At 49.9% G+C, this 17,473-nt stretch overlaps 1 protein-coding gene across 2 annotated transcripts in view; it reads right to left on the minus strand.

Annotated features, from left to right (window-relative positions):
- The window catches only part of SCYL2 (SCY1 like pseudokinase 2), a 1,629,773-nt gene that overhangs the window by 1,364,175 nt on the left and 248,125 nt on the right, over positions 1–17,473 (minus strand). The window lies entirely within an intron of this gene.

Below are 17,473 nucleotides of genomic sequence, written 5' to 3' on the forward strand. Positions count from 1 at the left end.
CTCTGGGTCATACTGCCCCCAGCCAATGACTGCCCTCTACCAAAGCCCCTCCTCTGGAAGCCATCTTCAGATTTGGTAGCACGTAAAGTGGCAGTAGGACCAAGAGAAGAGCCGCAGAGGGGTTGGAAGGAGGGTTCACATGTGAATCCATGCCAGACCCATGCTGGAGAACAACAGCTACAGGTAAGAAACTTGTTCCTTCTCCAGCATGGGGTCTTGCATGGATTCACATGCTCATGAATAAAAGAATACATAGCAGTACACACATGCACAACCACGGGAGGTGGCAAGGCTCAACATTAAGAATTTCAACAACTCAACATTAAGCATCTCTTACCTCCTCGCCAGGCTCACCTTCAAGTGAACAGATTGCACAAGTATCAGGTAATACTTTTGCCAGCAAAAATATCGCCGAACATTTGGTCGTTGGGAACGACCCCCGCACATAAAAAAATGATGCGGCGGTGTCCCCCGCAGGATCCATGTGTTATTTTCGCCGCAAAAATATGGCGATATTTTTGCATCGCGATATTTCTGCGGCGAAAATATCACATTGAACCGTTGCGCAGCACTGCCTGGCCGACTCTGGACTCCTCCCTGGAATCCCGGTCGACGCAGTAGAATCTCATGAAGGTGTGCATCGACCTCCACATAGCAGCCCTGCATATGTCCAGCAGGGGCACACCAGACAGGAACGCCGTGGTAGCAGCGATCGCTCTGGTCGAATGGGCTCTCGAACGGCCGGGCAACAGTCGGTTTGCCAACCGGTGACAGTGTATGATGCAGCCGGAGAGCCATCTGGAAATGGAATCCTTTGAAAGGGCCTTCCCCTGGTTCACAGGTCCAAAATTCACAAACAGCTGTGATGTCTTCTGAAGACTCTTCGTGTGGTCCACGTAGAACTTCAGCGCTCTAGCCACATCCAGCGAGTGCAAAGTCCTCTCAGCTGGTGACGGGAAGAGAACAGGTAACACCAAGGGCTCGTTGAGATGGAAGTCCGACGGCACCTTGGGCATGAAAGAGGGGTGCGTCCTGAGCACTACACTCTTCTCGTGGAATGTCAGATATGGAGGTTTACAGGAGAGGGCCTGGATCTCTCCCACTCGTCGTGCAGAGGTGATGGCCATAAGAAACGCTATCTTCCACGACAGGAACTTCAACGGTGCCGAATGCAGAGGCTTGAATGGCGGCCCCATGAGCCTGGTCAGCACCACTTTGAGTTCCCACGCCGGAGCCGGAGCCTTTATGGGCGGGAACGAGCGGAACAGTCCTTTCATGAACTACTTCACCAGGCGATGAGACCACAGAGATGACCACCCCGGAGATCTGGTGTAGCGGGAGATAGCCGCCAGATGAATCTTGATGGAGGCATGCGCCAGCTCCGCTTAGGCCACTGATAGCAAGTACCGCAGCACTTGAGGGGCCATAATCCGCAGAGGGTTAATCTTCTGTGCACGGCACCAGACAGAGAACCTCTTCCATTTGTGTCCATAGCACTTGAGAGTCGAGGACGCCCTGGACTTTGCAAGCACCTCCTTCCAGTCCGCCGGGATATCGTACCCTCTGAACTCTAGTGCTGCAGGAGCCAGGCCTATAGGTTCAGCGATCCTGGCTTGTGGTGGAGGATGGCGCCTCCTTCTCTTGTGAGAAAATCCATGTCCGTCGGTAGTTTGACTGGGGGGGGGGGGAACGCTGACATGTCCAGAAGGTCCGGGAACCAGATCTGCCTCGGCCACGCCAGTGCGACGAGGATCATCCTGCACCGGGACCGCCTGAGTTGACTGATTAGTCGCAGCAGCAATGGCAACCGAGGGAACACATACAGGAACAGGCCGTCCCAGGGGAATGAGAAGGCATCGCCCATGCTCCCCGCCTGGGGAAACCTGCTGGCGAACCACCGGCACTTTGTGTTCCTCGCCATCGCAAACAGATTTATCTGGGGATTGCCCCATCGTTGAAATAGCAAATCCACTTGATCCTGCCGGAGTTCCCTGCTGAGCGAGTCGGCGACAGTTTTTTTTTTACTCCTGCCAGGTGGAAGGGTACCAGGAACATCCCCTGGGCAACGGCACAGAGCCACAGATCCTGCGCTTCCTTGGATAGGGCTGGTGATCTGGTGCCCCCTTGCTTCCGGATGCAGAACATCGTGGTGGTGTTGTCGGTGAAGACCCTCACCACCTTGCCCTTGAGGGACAGGAAGAACAACCTCAGGGCCCACACGGCTCTGAGCTCCAGGACGTTGATGTGTAGTGACCTCTCCTCCGGGAGCCAAAAGCCTCTTGGGTGGAGATCTCCGGTGTGCGCTCCCCATCCTTCCAGGGAGGCATCCGTCCTCACCGTCTCCTGATGTGTCGGGGTCTGGAAGTCCATACCCGCCGCTAGATGCGCGCGGTTGCCCCACCACTGGATTGCTTGGTGGGAGCGTCTTGTTGAGGGAGATCTTGTCTTCAAAACTTCCTGCTGCTTGCATCCAACAGGCGTCGAGGAACTCCTGCAGTGGTTGCATCCGCAACCTGCAAAGGTGCACAAGGTAGATGTAAGATGACATCATGCCGAGTACGGACTTGCTGGACCTCACCCTGGCTATGTCCATGGTCAACAGCCATTGTACCTTGCCCAAGATGGCCCTCGTCATCTCCTCCGACAGTGAAGTCAATCTCGCCACTGTGTCAAGTCTGGCTCCCAGGAACAGGGCATCTTGCGACGGTACCAAGTGGGATTTCGCGAAGTTGATCGAGAATCCCAGATCAGTCAGCAGTTGGACGGTCTTCGCTGTGTGATCGACGGTGAGTTCCCTTGACTTTGCTCAGATGAGCCAATCGTCCAGGTAGGGGTAAACGTGGATCCGCTGCAGGCGCAGCCGCGCCGCCACCAGTGCCAGGCACTTGGTGAAGACCCTGGGCGCCGACTTCAATCCGAAGGGAAGGGCCTTGAACTGATGGTGTCGTCCATGGACCACGAATCGTAGGAACTTTCGATGTCCTTTGAGTATGGGGATGTGGAAATAGGCATCCTCCAAGTCCAACAACGACAGGAAGTCGCCTTCCTCTAGTTGTCTCAGGACGTGTTGAAGGGTGACCATCTGGAATTTCTGGGACTTGATGTATTTGTTTAGACGACAAAGGTCCAAGATGGGTTGCCAACCGCCGGTCTTCTTTCGGACGAGGAAGTACCGCGAGTACACTCCGGAGCCCTGGAGCCTCTTCGGGACAAGTTCTATCGTGCCCTTTTTCAGCATTGCTCATACCTCCAGAAGTAGCCGTGGCACGTGGTTTTCCTTCCTGGCCACAGGTGGTAGACGGGGACACTTTCTTTGGAATTCCAGAGTGTCCCCGTGGGCCAACGCGTGCAGAACACAATGGTCGGTGGAGATGGACTCCCACACACTGACGAATTTCGCCAGCCGGCCTCCCACCGGGGTGCTTGGGTGGGTGCCCCATGCTGCGGCCAGTTCAATCCTGCTTTGTCGAGGCCTTGGAGCCTTGGCCTCCTTGGCGAGGACGTCCTCCGGCCTTGCTGCGGCCTCTTGCGATGAAGAACATGCCGCTTGGCGGTACGAGGAGTAACCGCCACCAAATCCTTTGGAGGCACCTTGCCTCCGGGGGTCCGAAAGGGCGGCCATTGTTGATGGAGAGAACCCAAGGCCCGGGCCGTCTCGGTGTCTGCCTTCATGGCCTTCAGTGACTCGTCCACTGCCTTGCCGAACAGGTTGTTCCCGTCGAAGGGCATGTCCAGTACCCTGGTCTGCACGTCCTGACGGAAATCGGTGGCCTTGAGTGATGTACGTGGTCACTGTGATGCCATGGTCCGAAGCCAACTCACCTTCCTGTAGGATTTCAAGGGCTTCCACCCTCTTGTCTGGGAAAAGACCAGGAGAGGAGAGATCTTGAACCACAGCTCCCTGACGTAGCGCGCCACGATCGCGAGGGTGTTGGCCGCTTTGATAGTCGTCTCCTCTGACGAGATGACTTGTCGCCCCCAGGGCATCCAGCTTCTTCCCCTCGCCGTCCGGTGGGGAAGCGGAAGTTGATCTCGTCGCCCCTGCCAATTTCTTCTTGGCCGCTGCGGAGACCACCGAATCTGGAGACGGCTGAGCTCTAAGGCACATCGGGGCGGAATCTGGGACCCGGTACTACTTCTAATACCAGTGCCTCTTCGCAGGAGCCATGGACGGGTTCTTGAGTAGTGACAGTCCTTCGTCCCAGATGTCGTCTGGTAATGGTACTGAGAGGATGTCTTCCTCTTGGCCTCCCGTCGCTGGTAGAGGAAACTCTCCTTCTGTTCTTCGGGGCAAAGTTGGAAGAGCTCCGAAGCCCTGGCGAAACATGGCGTGAAAGGAGCCAATTTTGTCGGGGGGGGGGGGTGAGGCCCGGGCAGGAGGTGATGGGAGATCCGTCCTGTCATCACCACCCTCGTCGTCCGTCCCCGCCGTTGCTGTCTCCGTTCCCGTCTCATCCCTCGGTGGAGGGGAAGGAGACGAAAGCTGGAAAGGAGGGGGAGGATGGATTTGCCTCCGCTTGTTTGACAGGCTTCCCGACGGTTCAGGCGCCGCTGGATCGTCCGCTGGGGGTAAGGGCAACCTTGTCCTTATCTCCGTACACAGGGCCTGGATAACCATCAAGATTGCTCCCGAGTTGTCCTGTGGCATAGGTTGCGACGGGAGCGACGGCTGGGGAGTAGAGTCCTCCGTCTCCTCCATGGTCCACGGCTCCTCGTCGGCTCCACCGTCGCTTTCCACGTCCAACTCGTTGGGATTCCTCCCGTAGGAACGGACTTCCTCGAACTTCTTGTCGAGGATCTTTGTGACGCCAGCCAGCTCATCTTCAGAGGTGGCATCTGTGTCTGTTATGGCTACCGTGTCCCCCCCCCTCTTTCTCCACCCGGGGTTTCACAGGGGTCTTTTCGATAGGCTGAAAAGAGGATTCCCTCTGGGGTGGCAGGGAAACTCTAGGCCTGGAAGTCATCTCCACTGGGACAGCCTCCCCAGTTTTTGCCAGGGCCGCCACGACTCCTTCGATCGAGGCCTTAGCAGGGTGAATCAGGGCCTTCACGACTTTGAGCGCCCCTAGGCCTTCACCTTGGGGCAGGGGGGCGCTGCCTCGCACCACTCGGCTGCCGCCATCGGGATCGACTGGGGCTTCTCCCAAAGCTTAGCCGGGTTCTCCGACTTCCTCTTCACCAAGCCAGAGCGTTGGCTCGTGGTTGATGGCATCAGTGACATCGCACCCTGCCTGCCACCCAAGGAGCCCGAACCATCGGCGCACCCGGTACCCGCGGACTCGCAGTGCTTTGCCTTTTGTTGGGCCACCGTTGCCGGAGCACCCTCAAAGGTCTTAGAAGACCGCTCGGACTACTTCTTCTCACTTGCTGCTGGGCTCTTCCCCTCCAGCCAGTTGGTGATTCGAGTAAGACGATCCTTCATTGTCCATTCGGACATATTCTTACAAAACACACAGTCCTTCTCCACGTGTGATTTGTCGTCATGAAGGAAGTAGAGGCACTGAGAGTGCTCATCTTCCTTGAAGATATTCTGTAATCCGCATCCAGGGCGGCTCCTGAACAGCTTGGATCCAGGCGTCTTGTTTCCTTTGTCCTGGGCCATGTGCACGCAGGGTAGGCCTCAAAGATCTTCCGGAATCCTTCAAGAAGTGAAAACTCGACGAAAATTCCCCCATTCAGGGGCGTAGAAAAATTCAGAAACGGGTCCCCGTTGATCAGAAGTAGAATCGGTAGAGCTTGAGGCTCGATTGACCAAAAAAATAAGAGTAAACTCTTAAAAAAAAAAAAAAAAATCGCAAAACGCATTAAAAGCTTGAGAGCTATAGCACGAGGACTCCCAACACTTGAACGTGTGGTAAAAATCTGAAGATGGCTGCCAGAGGAGGGGCTTAGGTAGAGGGCAGTCATTGGCTGGGGGAAGTATGACCCAGAGACCAGTGATTGGTTAGTAGTAGAAAGACAGTTCAGAAACAAAACAAACTGATTTTTTCTTTACTGAGGATTCCCAGCCTGACGGGGAATATTCATGAGCATGTGAATCCATGCCAGACCCCATGCTGGAGAAATAAAGTTAAAAATAAATAAATAGAATAGTGAGCAAGGGGTCCACATCTGGATTCCCCTAGCAACTTAGGGTGAGACCCAAAGTTACTTAAATATGCAAATTAACAAGGGGGGTCCTGGGAGTCCGTCTGCCAGACATTAGTCCTGGTTCCAAGAGACTTGCCCAGAGTCTTTAGCTCACTATCTTTCACAGAGAAGAAATATACCAAACATATTAGTCTTTGTCTTGCCCTGGTGCTGTCCAGCAGTAGTCCACTTACTAGGGGAATCCAGATGTGGACCCCCTTGCTCACTATTCTTAGAGAGGCACAGCTCCAACCTACTGATGAGGGCCAACCAGACCGAAACACGTGTCTGGGGTTGCTGTTGGTACTCTTGTTCAGAGGAAAATTGCCTAGGATTTCGGTGCTAGACTGCCCTAGGGCAGGACAAAAACTGATATGTTTTGGATATTTCTCCTCTGTGAAAGATAGTAAGCTAAAGAATCTGGGTAAGGCTCTCGTAACCAGGACTAATATCTGGCAGACAGACTCCCATGACCCCCCCTTGTTAATTTACGATACAAACTAATCCACTTCAAATATATACGCCAGTATTACTATACCCCGGCTAAACTAAATGAATACTTCCCAGGTGCAACGGGGAGATATAACAGGTGTCACAGTGAATCAGTTGATTTTGTACATGTATCTTGGAATTGCCCGATTATACAATGGTATTGGGAGGAGGTATTTGATACGATTAGTTGTGTTGCGGGCCAAACATTTGACCCAGATCCACTAGTAGGATTATTGGGTTATACCAAAGAGATACCCAAGTACATCAGGAAACTGGTTGGTCTACTGCCAATACTAGCTAAGAGGTGGGTGGCAATGCAATGGGGCGGGAAATTGAGCCCTAGGCACTCACACTGGAAATCAAACAATGTATTGCTTCGACATGGAGAATGGCTGGGGCTCTCTGAACAAGAATCGGGGCAACAATGGCAGCATGTGCGAGGCGTACACACTTTTTGATCCAACAGAGTGAACGCTCAGAGAGGACGCCGCCAACATCGGAAATTGGAAGTTAATTGTAATGGGTTATGAATAATACTTTAACTATGTGCTCAGAGATGTGGTTGGGAAAGTGTGCGGCCACTACGGCCTATATGCGAAATGGACACGCTCTATAGCATGAAACACGTGTAAATCGATGTGCACAAATAGTGATTCATCCTATTGACACCTGAGGTGTACTGCAGGGAAAGAGGGGGCGGGCTGACGGGTTTGTGAGCACATAGTGCTAATTGTTTGATTTTTGTTGTTTGTTTCTAAATGCCAATAAACAGTTTAAAAAAATAAACATAAATAAACTCAAAGTGTCTGATAGAGCTTCTGGCTACTTGCAAGGTATTCACTTTTTAAATGGACGATTTCTGTCCTCCTTGATGAACAACATCAGTAGACCCCAATTAAGGTGGCAAACTTTGATATCTGCACTTAAAACTCTATTAAAAAAACTACAGACTTTTGTACCCGCCTCTGAAGTACTACCCTCCTTAAAGGAGCATATTTCGAACATGACCATACAGCCATTTGTTGAGTATTATGTACTCTCCACATTTGTTGTGCTGCAGAATGCTTGAAATTCTCTGCCGAGATATTAGCACTAAGCTTTTTGGCACTTTGAATAAGATTAAAGAAATCCAGCTACTGGGGAGACAACACACCCACAGAAAAGAATTAAGCATGAAGATGAATAAGCATTGTGGAGTGTTTCAGCATATACTGTAGAACGTTGGAAGAAGAAGGGTGTAATGTTGAACTGTGTACTGTGAAAGGTATGGAATAGCTATACATTCCAAATCTTAGTTAGGACTGCAACTCCCTGATTTTTGACACAAAATGTTTCTATTTATCATACAGGTTTTCTTTCTCCATCCTAAGATATCACTCATTCCAATGCATGCCTGTTAGGCAGAAACCTGTGCAGTTCCCTTAGGGACCACTGCAAAAGGCTTAGGACTACAGGTGTTGGCAGTAAACCCAATTGGTAGCAGTCTGTACCACCCAGATGTACCTGGTAGCTGTTGCTGAGCAGCCAGACTTCTCTCAAGAAGAGTTAGACAGTGTATAGAGTATATAAAATAGGTACCAAAATACAGTAGCACAAGCAAACACTGACCAGAGCTTTGGTATAAAAGTATATAATTATTTATTTAAAAACACACTTGTAAAATACACTAACACGAATATGGCAAGCAAGTTCAAACACAGTCACTATTAATATATATACATCCCTGATTACTTATTGAACAAGTCTTAGTTAAAACACCACTTATGTGCAGGCAGAGGTGAGCACTTAACCTAAGATGGCACTCCAATAAGTTAGTTAAAAAGGGAGGGGAAAAGGTAGAATTAGGAAAGCACACATCACCAACACTTTTAAAAGAACCACAGCCAGTCAGAAAAGGCAGTCTAATGAGCAGCAAGAAAGTTCATGGCCAGGCCCACTCTGGGAGAGAGCAAGGAGGAATGTGTCCAAGATCACACAGTTGAATGATACTTTGAAAAGTCTTTGCAGTTAGTTAGTTCAAAAAGGGTTGGATCAGTTCAGAAAAAGTTGGTTAACAGGTCCCAGGTCAACCCAGGATAGAGAGTCAAGGATTTACGGGACACCTTGATCAGTCTGTTGCAAGGGAGACCAGGCGGGACACACTACATGAAATGGTGAGAAAGCTCCAGCGGGGGCAGTTGTTCCTGGCAGCGGGTGCAAGTCGGTGCTCCGTCCAGGGGAAGAGAGGATCTCGACGTGGAGGAAAGCTGGAGGTCGTTGCACTGCCAGGGAAGAAACCAGCTGCGGAGTTTTCCAGTTAAAAGGTACTACCCTTTTATTTGCGGTAGTGGTGAAGCGTGGCTATCCGGCCGCCGGGGTGCTTGGCACGGGCGTTTCGACCACGAGACGATCCAGGAAGGCAAAAAGAGGGCGACCTGGTTATCCCCACCAGTTCAGAGGAAGAAGACTCTCCGGGATGAAGATCTTCTCTGTCGTCTGGAAGTGGTGAGGCGGTTCAGCAGGGCTCCACCGGTGGTGTCGTCGTTGCAGGTCGGCTCAGCTCCTCCCTCTTCGGATTCTTTGGTCCTGTGGCGACTTCTAAAGTTCCAGTCCCCAAAGCCCTGCTTTTATGCAGAAAACCCCCATTCATCAGTCCTTGCTCTCACTCAAACATGCTAAGTGGTGAGCCGGGCGGCTCACCACTGGGCCAATCACACAAGAGTGCGACTTGAGTTGCCAAGGCAACTCAGTCCAGGGTGCCTAAACCCCCCTCCCACACATCCTGTAGACCCAGACAGAGTGGCACCAGTTTTGGAGGCTTCTGTGCAGAAGAGTGGAACAAAGGGCTCGACTTGGGTTGGAGTTACAGAGGCGAACACAAACGCCATTTTAAAACCGAGTCCTGGCAAAAAGAGCCAACCGGGGAATAAATATTAAATAAATAACCCAGCGGTATCTTTAACATTGCACCAAAAAAGTGGTGCGTTAAAAATGATTTGAAAATCCCATAGGAAATATTCCGGTGGAATATTTCGCGTGGTAACCACTACCACCAGCCAGAAACTCGACGAGGGGGGACTGCACAGTGCCCCCTCGAAAAACAGACCCAGGGGCAATCTAATTACCCTTACCAGTACTTCCACAATATGATGGTTTGTACTGGTTCTGTTCACAATTTAAGACTAGTAAAGTCAATGGTGACTTTACATGCCCTGGGAGACAGTAGTCAGTCGCAGGGTATGGAGTCTATGTTTGGGGGTCACTATGACACCCCTGTGTTACTGCACTGAGGGTGCTGTGTAACACACTTACCAAGACCACATGAAACCCTATGGAGTAAAAGACCCCATAGCCCATAAAACACATTACAAAGTCAAAGGATATCTCAAATCATGTCTAAGAGTGGGAGAAAAAGAGTCTCACTCTTAGCAGGAGAAAAAAATAAACCCCAAAAATCCGCTGGGGGACTCACTAGGTTTGGGAAATTAGCCTTAACATAGAATTCTCCCTAACAATGCCAATCAGCAAATTTGGTTCTCCCGCTTTCCTTCTAAAAATATCCCTCCTGGCTGATCTAATATGTGGGCTTTGCTTTTGTATGGGGAGTCAAATGTCTTGTGTAGTTGGTGGATGGTTCTGAATACTGACATTCGCCTACATTACCTTTTGCTGTACTATTAGGTGACACTGAGATCATGGACTCCCAGATTCAAGGTGGTGATGTGCAAACTGTGCACCTGCTCAAATCTTTGCTGTTGTCCCATCACAGAATTCAAGTTCTTAACTAAGTCATCTACTGCGCTTAGCGAGCTCTGGGTTGGAAATGGAAGACTGTAGCATGAGTGAGTTTACAGTTGCCCTGGGAATAAGGAATGAGGGCATGTGATGTATTTATGTGAAGCGTTTCCACATTAAGGCATGGCTTTCAACTAACCCTAATTTGGTTGGAGGGAGCCACCCGACTTCATAGGGATCATAGACCAACATATTTGTTACTGGTGTTGGGGGCTGGGGGGGGAATAACAAAGCAGCCTTCCTTACACTCTGAGCTGATATGCAGTGTTTATGTACAGTACAGTAATGGGGTCCTATTTTGGGGGCAGTAGTAGGGTCCACATCCAGTGGCTGTAATCTGAAAGGGAATTGCTTTTGTATAGTACAGCAATGGTGTGCTTCTGTTACATTCAATGCTGTCACTAAGTTTAATGTGACATGAATAAGGAGAAGCAGGAGCTGCACATAAACCTTAACAGGTGAGGTCTTCGAAGACCTGTTGTTCACAGAAAAGACAGCAGTCACGCACAGTGTGGCATGGTGCCTAGGATGACGAAGGGCGTTGGAGGTTAAGAAGGCAGAAGTATGGACCGCTTTGCGAAGGCCACCCGCAGGGCCACAGATATGGCAGCCTCCAGGACACCTGCAAAAAATTAGCCCGAGACAGTGTGTGCCGTTGACTGTGCAGCAAATACTAAATCCCATGCAGAAAGGCTTCGGGTCAGTTAACAACTAACTTGACGACATCACTGTAAATGAAAGCCGAGAGCAGTTTCAGTACGGCGGAAGATATCATGACCCTGTAGGCTGCTGTGGCCACCTTGACGAAAGATGTCATCGGTGACAGCTAAATGTGACAACCTGGAATCAAGGTCCCGCAGGAACAACTTGTGCATAAAGTGGGATACCAGAGGACGCTCTTCAAGGCAACATGGAGATAGCGGCGGAAGATCTGCTTAAGTCTATTCTGGATGACCCAGGGCTATCACTGCATTTGCAGCCAAACCCAAGCCTGGGTACTACCCACGACTCATTATTGCTTGCATCCTGAATTACAGGGATAGTGACCTGATATTGCGGCGGGCCAGAGAACTTAAAGAACTTCATTCCGAGTTGCACATTGTTTAGATTTATCCTGATTTTACAGTTGCAGTGCAACAGGAGCGCCACACGTTCACCGGAGTCAAAAGGTTGCTGAGGGAAAGGAACATTTCCTGCACCATGCTGTTTCCGGCAAATCTTACGTTCCCATATAACAACAAAGTGTACTTTTTTACGGTCCCGGCTGAAGCTGTATCCTTTATAGAGACGCATATCCAGATGTGTGAATCTCGCACCGGGGAGTTCTACTTCTACTTGAAATGTATATGTGGGTTTTTACAATGTGGTTATGGAATGAGGGTTCATTGTAATGCCTCTACAGTTAGGCTCAGTAGTTATGCTATATGACGCCATACATTTCAAGTGAGTCACCCGCTCCAAACGGCAACCGATGCCCCTCTTGCAAGTGCAAATGTTCTGGTTGGGGTTGCTTAAGAGTGGTTGGGGGTCAAAACTGCCACAGTTAGGGGGGCGGTGAGTGATGGAGTGGGGGGACGTTGTACTGTTGGGTATTATAAAAGCACACTTGGGGACACTTCTGGCGGTACATGGCTTGTGTGTGCTACTCTGCACAATGTGGTATGTAAACCTGTCAATCTCATGGATCAGGGAGAAGGGATGTGGGATGACGCAAGAACTTACATTTCTCAGTTGGAATATCAGGGGAACCCGGTGAAGGCCCATACGTTTGTAGCATATGCCAATTGGAAGGATGCACAGGTTTTGTTTTTGCAGGAGACGCATGAACTGGAACGGCAGGCACTCAGCTTGGCGTTGAGCTGGGGACCCCATCAATTCTATACATCTTACTCCACGGACGCGCTCATTTTGATGCATCGCTCACTGTGGTTCATGCATCTAGACACTAGGGTGGATGAAGAAGGCAGATTTGTGGTGGTGCATGGGATCCTGCATAAGAGGGAAATTCTTCTACTTAATGTTTCCGGCCCCAACGTTGATGATCCGAGCTGCTACGGACGGGTCTTTGCACGTTGTACCCTATGGAGGTGATTGTGTTTGCTGGCGACTTCAGTAATGTACTGGATACAGTGCTGTATCGTACCGGCACCTTCACTCTATCTCAGACTATGGCGATGCAAGAAATATTACATAATATGTAATAGCTGGGATTACTGGATACTTGGCGGTCGCAATCACGAATTGATGCGTGGCTGGTGTCTGCATCCTTGCTCACTAAGGTGAGACAGTGCTACATGCTACCCCACACTTTCTCTGACCACTCCAGAGTGCTTCTGTCAATGCGATTTACATCAGAAGTAGTGCCCCGTCCGCCATGGCGTTTTAAACCTGCTGCATTGTTAGACGCTGCATCTGCATGATCAAGTAACTTCCTTTTTTGATAATATTGGAAAATCTTGATTTTTTTATTTTATTGAGCATGTGTTAGGCACTTATACAACTGAATAGTGTTTCAACACGCCACAAGGCTAAATGGGAAGGGAACAGGGGGAAAATAACAATAGCAAAAACAGTCAAATACAGTCATGGTCCTACTAGGCCTTGTGGCATGTGGCCGTGCAATTACAGCGAAGAGAAGTGCAGGAGATTTGGTGGGCGGGGGACTCAGGGGGAACAGAGGAATGGGTAAGTGCTAGTGGAGGGCCCGGGAGGGAAGTGCTGAGGAGAGCCAAGGGGGAGAACCTCAGGCCAAGTGCAAGTGCAGATGACTCCCAAGAGGGGGATGCAGAGCCGCCAAGCAGGGGCCCGCAAGGCATTCAAGGTGTATGTGAGGGGGGTGGCCATGTCTGCAGAATTCAGGGTTCTCAAATGTCTACGGTGGGAGTTGGCTGCAAAGGAGACTGAGCTGAAGGCTTTGCAACAGAGCTGTTAACAGTGCCCGTCTCCAGGTCTGCACCTCGAGATTAAATGTGAGTGGGATGCTTATACGGACATGCTGCAGAGCGAATTAAAGTTTATGGATGTGCCAGTATTAGCTAGAAAGTATGGGGAGGCGGACAGGCCAGGCTGAACGTTAGTCTGTGTGATCAAATCTGCATCTTGGAGAGCACATATACCTTATATCAAGGAGTTAGATGGCTCGACAGTACACACTGACATTAACAGGGTTTTCAATTACTTTTACCGGGCCTTATATCAATACAAGGGGAGCGCCACTCTGGACGAAACAGAACAATACTTGAGTAGTATACCGACTACCGTGCGGAAAAGCCCCAGACTTGGATGGGTTGAGGGCAGAGTTCTATAAGGAATACATGGATGTACTGTCCCCATACTTGCTGCAGCTCTGGGAGGTAGCACGCGTGTTTCCTGAAACAGTGCAAGAAGCTATTAATATACTTCTACTCAAGCCGGATAAGGTGGCTGAGGACTGTGGGTTCTACAGACTGCTGTCTCATAAATACAGATGCAAAGATGTTTGCCAAGGTTCTTGCGATGAGGCTCTCCCGCTTAATGCTGTACATGGTCCATCTTGATCAATCAGGGTTTATTCCTGGACCGCGCTACAGCACTGAACCTACGTCAGCTTTATATCATCATAGCACAGACGCCCTCTGATTTAAAGGCCACCGTCTCTTTGGACATTCAAAAGGCATTTGATACTGTGTCATGGCCGTTCCTGTTTCAGGTATTGTACAATTATGGGTTTGGGCCTGGATTCATCTCCTGGGTATGATTGATGTATACACGTCCCTTTGCCCGGGTGAGGGTGAATGGGAGTGACTCCCAGGTGTTGCAGCTGGAGGGGGGGACCAGGCAGTGCTCCCCGCTGTGCCCTCTGCTGTTTGCATTGGTCATTGTGCCCCTGGCTGACAAGATACACGCCAAGCATAGCCGTGTGGGAATACGAATAGGTGGGAAGACGGAGGTCATTTCGTTATATACAGACGTTATCCTGCTCTATATTCGGGATCCTGAGCATAACCTGGCGAGAGTGATTGACACTGTCAGAGTTCGGCACACACCTGGGTCTGCGATTGAACAACAAATCAGAAATCATCCCTCTGACCGATTGTACACCAGAACCGTCTAATGGGGTTGTTACTTGCCATTAGGGCTATCTTGTTGAGGTAGACTAAAAAAACAACCTCATAGGCGCGAGATGTGGCAGAGAGATGTGATGCTGAGCACCAGTCGGCCCAGGATCTCATGCCTGTATGTACCTCTGTGCACTACTGTACTGTATTGTAATACTGTCACGTTATGCGGTTCATCACTTGTTTGTGCTGTTTTGCTAATGCCAAGTGTCATTAAATAAAACTTTTTTTTTTAAAAAAAGGGAAAGTGGGCATGGCTAGCACGTTATTGTGAAGATAGCTTCCGAAGATGTGAGGGCGAGAAGTGCATTGTGCCTCTCTCCTGGTGGCCAAATTCTGCACAATAAGGTGGGTATGGCTGCCTTGTGAGCTGTAGCTGGGCGTTTCTCTGCTCCTCGACGGTGCCTGCAGCCCCAAGATCTGGCTCAATGATAGAAGGCCTGATCTCTGCAAAGATGCCGTCCACCGATTCGGCCAAGGAGTGAGGATGCGAGGTGCGATCTCAGTGTGGTTCCGTACTGAGACTATGGCTGGATCCACCTGGGTATGAGCCTCGGGTCGCTGCCCTCATGTGTCATCCTGCAGGGAAAGAGGGCTTGCACCCATAGTAGCGGATGCTGCAGTGTGCATGAATGAGGCGGAGTGTTGCCCCTGCAGACGCGTAAAAACTGTAGTCCCGCGGCTGCATATTCCTGAAGGGCATAGAGCCCACCAACCGGACCCTCCACTTCTCTTGTGGAGATGCAAAGGTGCATGTGGCTCTGCGGGTGCCTGGCCTGCTAGGGGATCCGGGCCGCTGTGATTGTGTTAAAGATGGGTGGACCTGGGGGCATTGAAACAACGTGCCGCGCCCCCCCCCCCAGATGGTCCCAGCAGAGTCACATGAAGGGATTTTAGCCCTGGGGGTAAACAGCCTGCACTACAGCAGTAAGGTATGTGCCCTACACATACCTAGCCTACTGTGAGCTGCTCAGTGCCACTGAAGATCCTGCCTCCTATGAGCCTGGCGTCCTGACACGCTATCGCTATTGAACAGAAAGGGGATTTACAAAATGATTAGCCGACATTTAAGCTGTTCCAGTAGAGGGGTCTTCTGCCTGCATTTTGTGCACATCAGACATGGATCCTATCTGAACAATAGTTTCCATCTCTGATAGCCACTGAGTCTGCAGCAACTCTTTCCATTGCAGCTCTTGAGGGCTCTGTGATGGACAAGTCTTATATGGAGCAGTTGTGTATTGCATGACCAGTAGCTTCTCTGAATGTGATCTGCGAGCAGTTCAGCCTGCGCCCTTCATGAGCACTGCGGTTGCTGGTAACTACAGTACCGCACATGGTGGTAATTCGCATCTCAGCTACAGGGTGAGCACTCGGTTTGGGGGGTCCTAAGGCATGTGGACCTGTGTCGCAATTGGGGGTGTCTACTGTACTATGTGGTGGCCTGTGCAAGCTCTCTCTCAGGCTCCTTTAACTCCTGCATACACGATGGCTGAAATAACCAAGCTGGGAAAGCAAGGGGACATTTCGGCAATGCTGCAGCCAACTGACAAGAACAGATGCAGTGAGGTGGTGACGGCCCAGATCCGTAGGGCTGACCCACTCCGACCCTGCTCATGCAGATGTCTACCAAGGTGGATTTACAAGAGCTGTTAGCGGGAATCCGGAAAGTAATCCACAAAGTACAGAGGAGCTTTTTCACAAGATCCTTGTTATAGATAAAAGGGTTTCGGTCAGATACAACTTGGTCTCTAGAGTGCAACTGACCTTGTCCATCTTCCAACTAAGAACATTCTTATACAGAGCACACACCCCCGAAGGCCTCAGGGCGCTCACATGACAAACTGACAGAAAAACATCAAAAGGCTACATACGTAGCTTTCCAGGATGGCAGTTACAAAATTATCAATTCAGCTAAATATCGAAGAGGAATGTTTTAGGCATTTCCTGAATTGCTGAGTGGAGGCACATCCCTTGATGTCTACAGGATGCAGGTTCCAGATGAACGGAGCCCAAGCATTAAAGCTTGCCCCCCCTTACCCCAAGCTTTTTTAAGCTAGCACGAGGTTGCACCAGAAGCATCTTGTTATTAGAGCACAATGTCCATTGCGGAGTGGATTTTTTGACTCTCGAAGCAAGGTAATCTGGTGCTTCATCCATCAGGCATTTAAATACCAAAACTGCACCTATGAAGTTTATATGTTGTTCTATCGATAGCCAATGCAGCTTCCTACGGTATTACGAAATATGTGTTTGGCGTGCAAGACCGCAGACAGCTCGGACTGCACCGTTTTGCAGTACTTGAAGTTTCCTGATATTTCTTTTCAATGTTCCAAGAAGAAGACTATTGCAGTAGTCCTTTGCATTGATTATAGCCGTCACAATCAAAGCCGTCTGGTTCGGACAGGTAAGAGCGGATTTGCCACAGCAAATGATTGCAGTACAAGCAGGATGATTTTAAATGGGATACATGTTTTTGAAACGAGAGGTGGGAATCAAAGTAGACACCCAACGTCTTCACCGAGCCAGACACTGGGATTGAGTTTCCATTAATTACAAACGCTTTGCATCAGGGGTATAAATTCTATAATCTGTACGATGTTCCCTCTATGAGCAGCTCTGTCAGTGAGTTTACGGCCATCAGTTTCTGGATTGCCCCAAACAACCTATTGATAGTAGCTAAATCCTCCTGATAGATCCCAGATAGCTTAAAAACGATCTGGGTATCGTCTGCATAGTTGGCAAATTTAACACCCAGAGATTGCAAAAGATCGCACAGGCATTTAACATAAATGTTATACAACAGAAGGGATAATGCAGAACTTCCATCAATGCAATAAGCGCCTGTTCCCCTTTGGACAAAACTGCCATGGAACCTCTGGAGAACTGCTCCGTGTATAAACTCCCCCATCTCTGTAGCACCATCAATTTTCTCTGCATGCTGCGAGTAGGGTGGACGATTATATCCTTTCCTTTTGCTAGAA

The sequence above is a fragment of the Ambystoma mexicanum genome, chromosome 12 (genome assembly GCF_040938575.1).
Source record: "Ambystoma mexicanum isolate Mex_15411 chromosome 12, UKY_AmexF1_1, whole genome shotgun sequence".
Lineage (NCBI taxonomy): Eukaryota > Metazoa > Chordata > Amphibia > Caudata > Ambystomatidae > Ambystoma > Ambystoma mexicanum.